Source organism: Pogonomyrmex barbatus, unplaced genomic scaffold (genome assembly GCF_055798465.1).
Source record: "Pogonomyrmex barbatus isolate J1 unplaced genomic scaffold, ASM5579846v1 scaffold3, whole genome shotgun sequence".
Classification (NCBI taxonomy): Eukaryota; Metazoa; Arthropoda; class Insecta; order Hymenoptera; family Formicidae; genus Pogonomyrmex; species Pogonomyrmex barbatus.
This window is the reverse complement of record NW_028297127.1, coordinates 4,600,946-4,614,237: the sequence shown is the minus strand read 5'-3', so window position 1 is coordinate 4,614,237 and position 13,292 is coordinate 4,600,946. Positions and strand designations below refer to the sequence as shown.

The 13,292-nt window shown below is 32.8% G+C and overlaps 1 protein-coding gene across 3 annotated transcripts in view; it reads left to right on the top strand.

Annotated features, from left to right (window-relative positions):
* Positions 1-13,292, top strand: part of LOC105423313 (uncharacterized) — a 95,821-nt gene that overhangs the window by 70,309 nt on the left and 12,220 nt on the right. The window contains exon 1 of one of the 3 annotated variants that reach the window (XM_089080509.1): positions 11,314-12,287. The exons of the other annotated variants lie outside the window; for them this stretch is intronic. The gene's annotated coding sequence lies outside the window, so the exon portion shown is untranslated. Of the gene's footprint in view, positions 1-11,313; positions 12,288-13,292 lie in introns of those variants that run through there. 3 annotated transcript variants of the gene reach the window in all.

The window sequence follows — 13,292 nt, the reverse complement described above, 5'->3', positions numbered from 1 at the left end:
TGATATTAATCGCAATTGAGCCGAGTAATTTACAATTACTGTTATTGTCAATATTGTCATTTTAACCAAAATTTTTTTTATTAAGACAGAAATATATATGTATGTATGTATATTTCTTCTAATCGCTAATTAAAATTTTTATCTAAATTTTATACGGTTTGTCTACTAGAAAATTATTTAATTACTTTTTACTAAACCCTGAATACTTTTTTTAACGTGAATAATAAAATGGTCAATATTTTCTTCTCTCAAATCAATATAAAATCAAATTTTAAGCTTTTCATATTTATCTCATAACAAAATGCCATTTAAATCGCAATACAATTTGCCAATTCAAAATATTTTATAATAAAATATTATTTATTAATTGTAAGTTTTTCTATGAAAAATCTGTATTTTAATTAAAATAAGTTATTAAAATATGTTATTTTGATAATGCAAGAAACGACTACATGTTTTTCAAATATTTGTCTATTTTTTTAAATAAGGATTTGCATTATTTTTTTAATGAGATTTAAAGGGAGAAGGAAGAAAGAGAGAGAGAGAGGAGAGAGAGAGAGAGAGAGAGAGAGAGAGAGAGAGAGAGAGAGAGAGAGAGAGAGAGAGAGAAATTGGTGCTATTTTTCATACAACAAAGATTAAAAGAATGCTCTCCCAATTGATTTACACAGAAAGTTACTTTGTTTCGCCTTATTTGTAATATCATTGATCTTAACAGCAAGCGTGTTTCCACTTTAAAAAGATGAGAATAATCCAAGTGTCACGCGAATAATTAAACAGATGCAACAAAAATATTGAGCATATGTTAATTTATTATAGATAACAGATTTATATTATTATAGATAAAAATTAATTAAATATACAAAGCAATTTTAAAAGACAATCTTTCAAGAATTTAATCGCGAGAAATTTGCAAAAGTATTACTCTTTTTATAAGAATATGCAGAACAATTACAAAATTAATTACCAAAAAATTTGTTGTAAATTATTTTAAATAAATTTCTTGTTTAAAGGAAGAATATAAAAGCGTCATCAAGTATATTGCACGCAATTGCAAGATGTAATTGCTCGTTTCTCATTTGTCATATACATTTGCCATATACATAAAAAAAAACGTTAATTAAACTGCCGCTATTCATTTTGTTTATTCATTCCGTGCGACTAGCGTATAAACATATATTATGTATATTTTTAATTTTTCCATTTATTTTATTTCAATTTTCTCGTAATAAAACAAGAGTGGCAAGATGGAGAACCGACTCAGTAATATCAATATTTATTTAAAATTTACTTATTTATGCAAAGATGATTACTCGACATTTAGCACATAGAGTACCTTTGAGAAGTTTCAAGAAAATCTGGGTCGCCTGTTGCTAGATATTTTTTTGCTTTGTCGAAACTGATTATTCGTGTTACAGCTTGATGTTTCTTTTATATAGCTAAAGTGCATTGCGTGATACAGACAGAAGCAACGGCTTGAAATTCATGGGGTAAATTAAATAGGCCGCGAATTCAATTCTAGCGTAGATAATTAAACACAAGAAACCTCATGGCTTAAAGTTTACGAAGCTGCTATATTTCCTTAATCTATATCTTATAAACACAGCGAAAATAATGAAAGACACGGAAGTGTAGCTAATGGAAACAGACGATTTTAATATTTTCATGCCCGAGAAAAATAGGCCCGTGTTTTCTCATCAATTAATTTTGACTTATTAGTATTAGTTAAAATAATAAATTCTATATTCTTTTTTATTTTTTTTATTATTATTTTCCTATATTATTATTATTTTTATTATTATTTTTTTCCTGTATTGTTATAAAAAGCAACAACTATATTTACTATTATATATATAATACTATATTTCTCTAAATAATGAAAGAAAAAAACATGTATTAATAGACGTATACTGAACATCTTACGTTAAATCTGCATATGTATATATGTGAATATCTCTAGTACTGTGCATTGTGTTCAAATTAAAAGTACAATGGGTGTACGAATATCAACAATACTATTACATGTTTGTTCGTTCCTCTGTTACTTGCAATCCGCCTGTACAAAGAGTCCCAGCAGTGTAATTCTGTATTTTTCGAGAATCGTTAATATGGGTAATGGCAGCTTGTTTCAAAACGTATAATTGACCAATCTAGGGATATGTGTCGCTTCCTCACGGGGACCACGCTCTTGCTCCACGTTGTCTTGCTTGAATATCAGTCGGAGAGATCGTAGTTATACGCCCGAGTCACGTTATACTCGTAGCTGAGGTCTTGCAGGATAGCCGGAACCCACTTCGCCACCCTCCGGGTGGCGACGGATCAATATACGTTGAAGGAGACCAAGCGAAACGTCGAGTAACCAACAGGTGAAGTAACGTCACGGCAGACTGTAGGTACGAGGCCAAGGGGAGAATATAAAATTACCTCCTGTGGATAGAGAACTGTAGTCGACCTCAGTTTACCACGGATAGATCACTTAATGCACGAGTCACCTTAGTTTTTCTCATGGCCTCGACAAGGCATTTCTGCCTTTGTCACTTTTCTCCTCTCTTTCTGACCGTAACTTCACCGGAGAATTATCGCGCCCTTAAATAAATGTTCTAACTTCATCACGATTTTGTTACTCGGTAGATTTCCACGATAGCGAAGATTTACCTATCGATTCTGTCACATAATGAAGGGCCCGATAATGCGCGATAATCGGATTTCACGGTTTATCATAGCTGTCAGCGAATGAAATCCTTCTATCCATAGAACAAGAAGCCTGACTCAATGCCCAACTAACAATAAGTTCTGTAATGCACCGCGTTATTTGAGGCTTCTTTTATTATGTTTTTTTAATTATTTCATAATATAATCACATAATATACTAAAATATCCTGTCTAATGTTTATATAATACATGTAAGGAATTTTTTTTCATCAAGATTACAATATTTACTAAAAAAATTTTAAATTTTTAAGAAAAAAGTTTCCTTTTTCTTTTTAATAAAATAAATGTAATCTTTATTTTTCATATACATGTAAATTTATTATGATCTCTTCTGAAAATATTGTGTTATTATTATGTTATACATATATATCGATGCACAGTATTGTTATGTAATGTGTGTTTTATTCAGATGACTTTATTAATACGCAATTTCGACAAAAATTATATATAAAATAAATTATTTTTTATGTTTTATAATTTATAAAATTTGTATTTTATGTTTATAAAAATGTGTGTAGAATAGATAATTATTTTATAATAAATTATTATCTTAAATTTTAACATTTTTCTGAATATATATGTAACCCAATTCTGAAGTTTACCTTCAATAAAACTGCGATAAAATTTCAATAGAAATACGAAAATTTTAATAGTAAAAATGAAAAATGTAGTATCATATTCGGATATATTGATCGGATTCATATTGAATTTTTAGAAAGAAAAATATACAATTTTAAAAAATAATATAATGCATTTCAATTTAAATTTATACTACAAATTACTATGTGCAATAATTTTATTCAACATTAAATTATGTTGTCAAGAAATTTTATAATTAGCTTTCTAATCGCCTTCTAATCATCGTAATTAGATAACAAAGAAAAATTTTTGTAAAATTAAAGCTTAATTATATAATTTTAACGTAATTTATAACGATCAATTACGTTATTTACATTCTATAGAAATGTATCACAAAATATTCAATCTTTCTAAATTAATTGCTCGATACGCAATAATTTGACGTACATTGTACAATTAATTGGTAAAATTAATAATATACCAACTCTCGTATACAAATTTTCTACTTTAAAAGAACTATCCCAAAAATTTCATCCACCATCTAAATATATTATCTTATTACCAACTGTCACATGTGTCTAAAAATTTATCTTGCAATTATTAATATTAACTGAAACATATCCTAACTATGATGGACACGCTATTGTACTGTTTATTAATACGCGCAACAGAACAATGCCATAGCGTACGAGCCAGATCTAATTAGGAATCCGCTGTTGGACGTACGCACGGTTCATTAGATCATTCAGCCATTATACCGGCGCTAACGAATGCCATATTCCGTGACCGGAACCAAGTTTGACGTCGCGGCGCGTCCTTATCTAATGCATTCGTCCATTGAGCGACGCATATATACGTGGAAAATATGCAAATGCCTTCGATGCTAGATGATGTTGCTGTTATGCTACACACATTGTATTTACATATGTTTCGCGGACAGAGCACTCGTTCGCGAAAGTTCGTGACGATTCAAGCGGGAAATGTTTTCGGTGGAAAATAAGAGCGGCTCTCAAAAGAGAGACTGGCTCATGAAAGCGAGAGCTCAATTACTTGTACGAGCGAATTTGCATGCTGTATGTTTGCGAGGATTTGATGTTTTATCACTCAAATAGGAAAGTTGGAAGTCGCCTGCAGCTATGTACTGACGCAAAAAATTGCGTCACCGCTGTTTTCATAATTAAATGGATATCGTATACACGGAGAGATCTGCAATCTACTGGTTAGATTTTCATATATTCGATAACGTTATTTTCATGCGTTGATGATTTAATGTCCATCCATTCGAATTAGAAAATTGAAGCATAACATGGAGATTTATTAAAGAGTGGTTTCGACATTAATCTGCGTAGGTTGTTATGTCCATACGTATTACGTTCGCAACTAAAACCTCGGCTTTTATTCTTTAACGACTGTTGTTGCCAGTGTAGTCTGATAAAGAATAGAGTTACGCACGCGTGTCACTAGTACGTTTTTGAAAGCTGAAATATTTTGTGTAATTTTTCTTTTGATAGTTTGTAGACTGTGGGATGAAACAAACGAAATACGAACAAGTAAAACGGTACGATGAAACGACCAACAGGAAATACACATTTTGTACAACGGCGATAATTGGAAAGCGATGTAAGTTCGCTCATTAATTTTGCTCTGTCTAGAATGCTGAAATTTAATGATTAACTGGAAACATGTGGTGTACGAGAGAGTAGGATGTTGCATAAAGTTTTATCTTTTCAATCTAAATGCCATAATACATTATGTTAAATGCAATTTAGCATTTTTAGAAAATTATGTTTATACTTATAGACATTCTGCACATTTATATAACAAATGTGTAGAATTTAAGAATTACAAAATAACATTGGTTCCAAAAAAAATAAATAAAAATAAGAAATAAACACAATAAATAATATAAAGTCTAAAATAGTTCACTGATAAATTGTAAAATCGAAGAGATGATCATAATTTTTGAATGAAACGAGAAAACGGTTCTGACAAGATAAGAACGCGAAGTGGGTCGTTATTGAAACGAAAATCTACAATATGCATGAAATGAGATAAATCTACAGCAATTTTGCACGGATGACAAATTGGGCATTCAGAAAAATTAGTGAGCTGATGGAGAGTTTGGGAAGTGGAATGGACGGGAAACTTTGTGATTGTTCCTTCCCTCTTTCGTTAATATTTGAATGTAAAATCCTCTTATGAACGCGGCGAGTTTCGACTAATGGTACGCCATTAGTTGAAACTCGAAGCACTTCATTATGTCAGATCTACTTTCTTCAAGCATCAGGCATCAGGCGGAAAACCTGACGGACATATATCTCGTCCTATCTTAAGGTTTATCCAGCTATTATAGTAAATGTGTCGCCAAAGAAAGCGCGTCCGTTTCGCGCTGAAGACGATTTCGTCGAGTTTTCGTGTAATATTCTCTTTCTTTATCCGCCTTTATTCGCCTCAGACACTCGACGACCATTTGTCAAGTCGTCGACAGAACGTCGTAACGTATTTTTACGTTAAAATGCACGCCGCGACATCAGTACATAAGATGTCAAAATATATCAAATGTCCATGACGTCATGTAATTTTATGTTAAAGAGATCATTTGTATTCTAATGTTAGGGTGACAATTCATTTTTTTGCAACAATGAAAAAACTTTTTAATTAATTAATTGGTCTAATCTTGTATATGGTTTTACTAAAAATCAATTAAAAACAAGGAAAACTTAGATGAGAAAAAGAAGAAATAATTTTAAAGATAGTATTAAATCAATAAAGGCTTTCTTTTTACACAATTTTCAAGTTTGTTTTTTTATAATAAATAATATTTTTTATATTTTTTCTATCTTAATATTTTTTCTATTTCTGAAGTGTTTGAAAAAAAGCAATGTGAAATAGTCTGTATTAAAAATTTGGTCCAAATATAAATTCCCGAGGTTGGGAAATGTAATGCAGGCCTGTGAGTTTTTCATCTGTTGTATCCGAAACAAAATAGATTCAGTCAGAATTCGTCGCATCCCGTCACGCCGCGGGGTTAAAAGGTGAATACACTGTACAGTCCCCTGCAGAATTAAAAGTGGATCGCGAGTTCTATTTGACGAGTGTTGCCGAGAATTCAGCCTTGCATGGCGCATTTGGATGCCGCGATACGAGGAATGTTCGCGTAGGCATCCCTACGTAATTCGCGGCAGATGCCCTGCCAAGATATCCTGGATTCTGGCAGTGAGTAACGTTGCAAGTTGTATAGTAATTGCGAAATGCTCTAGTGCTCGCGTTCGCGCTATTTCCGCTTTTCTTTATTAACCTAATTCCGGAATAACGGCGCGAAAACATCCGCCCGATATTAACAGTTCAATCTTTCGCCATATCCTCGAGTATCTGATTCCAATGGCAATTCTGCCAATGCGAAACGCATGGACGGATCGTATTATGATATGCACGGATGGAGAGCATTTATCTGTAGACCGAAGAGTGCAACAATACACATTGTCGATATTACTCCAGGTGTGTGTGTATTAATAACGCTCGCATTTTCAGATATAAAACGACGTACGGGATAATTCGCCATTTCATAAATGCATTCCTGTCCGTTTTAATCTTTGGATATCAACGGTTCCGTATTGTACAAATTGTATGCGGAACGTTACGGAAGGGATGAGAAAGATTAATGTTCCAGCATCGTTCCAGCCGAGATGTGCAGCCTTCGTGAATTGATATGCTCGCACGAACGTAATATTCGCAAGCGTTAATATAAAGGCGAGTCGAGTTAATTGGGGCTAGAAATGGCTAAAATGGCGAGCGAAGGGAAATGTGAATAACGTATTTCCCATGTGTGTTCAGTAAAGGGAGCACGGACTATAATCTTCCGCGTAATCTTCTTACGGCAGAACACGAGCGCATTTTTGGAAAGTTCCAATCCGCCCACACTGCATGTAGCAGCTCTTGCAAAGCCAACGATTTAATGACTTTGCGAGGCTTGCATTCACCGATTAACGCTGTATTATTACTTATGTATAAGTGTCTTTTTTATCGTGACATTACCCGAATTGTTGCACGGTAGACAGCTTTCCGCTTTTTCTCTCGTGTAAAAGGATGAGAGGTTCAATTATGAATGGAATATTGTAAAAGTCGTATACAACGGAAGTAGGAGCATCCGCGAAACAGCACACCGAAGTTTAGCGATTTCCGTCGGTTGGGAGAAAATGTAGCTTTCCCTCGATTGGAAGGAAAAATAACTGCGCGAGAGGACGGAAAAGCGAAATATACCTGTCTCTTCTATCTCACGACCGAGATAGAATAACGGACAAGTCCGGAAATGATTTCATGAACTAAGAACGTTGCGAGTTCGCGAGATATTTCTCTTGTGATGCCGCGACTTAAAGCCTATGCGACATGCATAAAAGATTTATGCAAATATCCAATCAAGCCTAGATACTCCAACGTTCGAATCTGTTCGTCAAATGCAACACAGCTCCTTGGAGATGAGATCATTTGGAATTATTACCTAGTTAATGTTTTAAATTTATATATATGTATGTTTCTCTATCCAATTATTACATTTACCAAGTCTATCATTTATTTTGCTAAAAATCAATTATTCAAGTATAAATAATTATTGGACTAATTCATTCTTAGATTTATAATTAAAATTGGCCTTTCTATCAAATTATGTGTACGCGCGCGTTGAGCAAGAAAATTATTAAGCGAAAATTATTAAATTATCGATGATTAAATAAAACAATTCTTAATTGCTAAATTTTTAAGTAGCCTAGATTGTATTTTTTACATTATTATATTTTTAATAATTTTATAATTTTGAACATCCATATATCTTTTCTCATATGACAGCAAGAAAAATTCAAATATCGCGAAGGGAGATAAACGCATGCAAAGATGAAATAATGTATAACTCTTTCGAAAGAATTTTGCTCTTTTTTTATAATAATTATAATTCCAAATTATATAGACAGAATGAATTGAAATATTATTCCAAAATTTATCATGGATATTCCTCCAAGTATACAATTATTTTTTGGTTTTAAAAAGCATTACGCGTCACTGCGGGAGCAAAACAAAATATTCCAGAAGCTCAATCATGATTCTGTTCGTAATGCATATTAATCGTATGCGACATTCGCTATCGGTTTGTTTCTGCGCAAATACGCATGTCGATCGACACTGCATGCGTCGGTGCACCCAACGACGCATGTTAATCGCACGCAATGTACGCTAATAAGGCGTAACAAGCTCATCATATATTTAACGTTGAAGCACGCTAAGGATTTAGGCCGCATCCCTAGAATTTGATATGAATCGTATCGTTATAATTCAACTGGGAGCAAAACGCCTATGATTCATTCTCCCAGCGAGATAACGGGGATCGTGACAATATAATGAAATTGAAAATATGATCAATTGTGTGGGTCATGCTATGCAATTACGAAAACACGTAAAATAGCAGCAATTAAGGTGAAGAGAAACTAACTTTTATAACTGTTATGAATTTACGAAAATGCCAAATATGGAACAAAATGACAGCTTGTTTTGATTCCATTTGTCGGATATTTAGGCTATGTAAGCAACGATGTTTGAGTGTATGATATGTTAAACATATAAAAGTATAGTCTTTGTATAGTGAATGAATGTGTGTAAAATTTCTTGCGTACCCGACTGTACAATTAAGTTGAAAGCATCTCATCAAGTTTATTATAAAAGATGAAGTAGGTAGAAGTTGTGGAGTACGATTAGATAATTTAACCGTAATGTAATGAAATCGTAACTGTTTTCGAATTATAAGCAATATAAATTGTGAATATGCTTCATTCATGTTTTACATTAATCGCAAGTTAAAGGCTTCACCTGCGATCGATATGTCTTATTTTTTATATATTGCGTTATCGAAAAAACATTAATATTTAAGATTATGATTACGAGTTCTTGTTAGGGTAAGGACAGATTATTTTTCAACAAATTAAATTTCATGGTTTCTAACTTTCTTTTCTCTGCTCTTTTCGGAACGAAAATCAATCGCACAAACTGGCATGGAAAATGAAAAAAGTGTCTCTGCCGCAAACGGTATTATCGAAGTGTCGACGTCATTCAATTTAACAGAGTGTTCCTCTCTCTTTCTTGCTCTCTCTCTCTCTCTCTCTCTCTCTCTCTCTCTCTCTCTCTCGTTAGATTGTACAATTTATTCTACGCCAACCGCCGTACAAACGAAGCGGGGCGAGCCATTGTCGGGCAAGCGAAGACGAATCGATTTGGGCGACGTCAACTAGTTAACTGAAGGGACTCGCACTTTGCCCCTCGTCCAAATACTCGATGTGCTAATTACTGTTCTCGAGCTCACATTATGCCTAAAGCTTTGCCACAAATCACAATTCGTGCTTTGAGAAGCACGACGCTAAAAGCGTATTATGCATACAAGCCGTTTTATAATTTATAACGCGACATATTTTAAGCAAATTTATGTTTCGCATATGCGTAGTTGTTTTATTTATTGTTTACAGATTAAAAAAATTTACCGAATATCATTTACAGCTGCCACCGCTTTCTCTTAATATTTATTTTTTCATTATTTTTCCTTTCAATAATGCGGCATTATTTTGTTGTGAATTATAGCTTCTTAAATATAATTCTTTGTGATATGCATCTTTTTGCGTTTTATTACGTTAAAAAAAAGGGAATTTAAAAGATATCGTGTAAAAGCATCATTATTGAAAGAGATTAATACAGCGGAAAGCAGCAGGAAGCTCTTAATATCTTCCTCTTCATAAATACGAATACTATCGGATTTAATTAGCAATCATGTATCCGTTATCTTAATTTGAAATCTTTTGAATCTTCTAAAGAGCCAAGATCTACATTCCAAACATATAATAATGCATGACATTCATCTTTCTCCCTCTATCTTCCTGCAAATATTGACTCAATAGTCTACGATAGTTATAATATAATTTAATAGATCGATTATTTGTCAAGAACGAATGGTTTTTAGATGAGAAATGAAATCAATTACTTCATTTAAAGACGCTATCTCTTACTTTGAAAATTTGCACGAGATTATTTTGACATATAGAAAGATTATTGTCCGTTACACCGTACATATTTTATAATAAGAATATCTTCGAATATGTTTGAAGTTATTTAACTTGAAAATAATAATGATAATAAGTATCATGATAAATTCATATTCTGAAGAAGAAAAAAATAAAATACTACATAGTTTGAATTTGGAATATATAATAAGGTATTTCTACTTTCGAATAATACATATAGTAGATATCTGTTTCATTCATACATATGCTTTTAGAGACGGAATATGAACTCATTCATTTCGTTGATGACATTTGTGTTAAAACTTTATATTTCCTGAGTATGAATTTATATTCGCATTCATCCATTCGTTTCGTTTATAGAATTAACAGAGTTGATATGTAGAAATTACTCGTGCAAATTCGCATATACGAAATACGAAGAGAGAAATTTACATTCCAAAGTAAAAAGGAATTAACTCGTTTCGTTTGCGTTATCCTTCAACTACTGTCCGCAGCGTCACGACTATGCCTTGAAGTTATTAAAGGGATCAGTAAACAATATCACCTTTCAATATAATTTTCTGAATGACGCTGCTGTTAAAAACATTAAAAGTAATAAAAACGTGCACGTTATTTATGCTTTTTCGATATTGCTATTCTCAGAAAAATTCTATTGAGAAATTTGAAAGATTCATGCGTTTTGTGTATCTTCTCATATAACAAATATCACGAAGAAAGAGTATTAACCGTTAGCGTGATATCTTTAACAATGAAAAACTCATAGAATCAAAATATTAGGATTCTTATCATTCTTTACTTTTTCTTCGCAGTTACAAACTCTTTACACGAAACACTTGATCTGTCAGGCTATCGTAGGCGCGCAATGACAACATTGCTTGACGTATTCTCGTGGTCGCGATCCCATGATTCCTGACCGGAAGGGGTCTATTAGTCGAGCAATGATAATGCCAACGGTCACCAGTAACGCAGTGGAGAGCTCAGCTTTACAAACTGTAAACGCTTTCGCGTCTTGACCAAGAGACCGTCTTAGCGATAGTTTCGCTCGACAACGATTTTCGATTTTGCGCTTTTGTCGCGGATTATTATAAATCTCTCCCAAATTTAACCGGATCACTTGGATCGTGCCTTGTACTTCCAGTGGCGGATTTGAGAGGACTGTGCGCGCGTTGTGCCACAAATGTGTGTTTCTTTCTCGGCAAAAAAAAAAAAAAACAAAACGAGAGAGATTAATTCCACGAGTCACTGTATTCGCATGTCAATAATCGTCTGCAGAGCAACGATAACATCGTGACGCAAGTATCGAGCGCGATTCACGCGGCGCAATTGCGCCGGATAGACAGCGATGCGAACATTACTATCAAATGGGGAAGCAGTGAGTGATTACTTCATAGGTGGTAGTGGAAGCTCCGTGGCAATTTTGTCGATCGGATTTGCGGCCGCGTAGGTGGAGCGCATAGACCACGGTGAGAGGTGTTTATCGAGAAAATAAATCATTCACTCACACCGATGGGAACGTGAGCTGCAACGATACAGTGACATATTCATCGCACGATATCGACGTTATTTTGCAATTGTGGTTCAAAGTTCCCTCGGATATCATCATCGAAAAAGTGATACTCGCGCGCGAAGTGAAAATTGACCTATATTCGGTTTGCAATGCGGTGAAGCGCGTTCGTCGAGAAGATTTCTCGTGGATACATTTGCGAACTTTGTCGATCGTTATATCTGAAATAAGGATGCGAAATAAGGATGCGAAAGTTTTCGAGAAGAAGTTTCGCGTCGCGTGTCTGCGATCGATTAGCTAATCGATTAGATTATTACTCACATTGTGATATCGAAAGCGATGCCTAGTGATCACCCGAATACGCATCGTCACTCTATTTTGCGTCTTCCATTGAGTATATTACGAGCTAGGAGAAGATACGGTATCCGTCGTATGGCTCGGTAAGTGCAAATCGCTGATAGAGCGATCGCGCGTGTTACAGCATTCTCATAGGATATGTGTCACATATAATTATTAAAAACAAAAATACTAGAGACAAATATGGAATCAATCTTTTTTAAACAAAAGTTTAATCATAAGTTCTTAAAATAAAATTTTTTTCTTGAATTTAAAAGTCATTTAAAAAATCTTAACACATAAAATGTTAGTATATTAAAAAATAAAGTGCTATTAATTCTCTCATAAGAAAAGCTTAAATTTATTTTATTCAATATAAAATTATCTTTTTCCTGAATAAAATTTTTAATTAAGAAGATTTTTTAAATGTAAAGAAGATGTGAAATGTAAAGATTTAAAACAAAAAATTTTTTTTAATGTTTAACATATTTTGGTGGAATATATATATATATATATATATATATATATATAAATTAATAATTAACACACGTACATATATAAGAAAAACACAAAAATGCTTTTTCGTTACGTTAAATTTTTTTTTAGAAATATTATTATTATCGATAGGTATTATTACTGAATTATGGAATGTTAAAAATGTTAACAAAGTTGTAACATTGCATATAGCTACACTAATAAATATTAAAATTTAATGTTAGCATAATTATTATCGTTATGCGGATTATGCGTAGAAGTTTCGAGCAACTATCGTAACTATCAATAATTTGTTTATTGTGTACATAAATAAATATTTTCATATATTTATAAGTTTGCAGTACCGGTGTAATTAGAATATTGCTCGTATATATTATTATTGTTTTATGCTAAAATATATTCCACGATAGCAAAAATTCCGACGAATTTTCATTTTTTATTTCTATACAAAACTATGGACTTATTAAATATATAAATTAAAAGAAATTAAATATTGTCCTATTTTATTTTCTAGCAATAGTATTGTACAATAGTAGTTGGTATTTTCTGTGATTACATATACCAACAAATATTTTAAACGATTTGAAAGACACATCATATATATATTATAATAT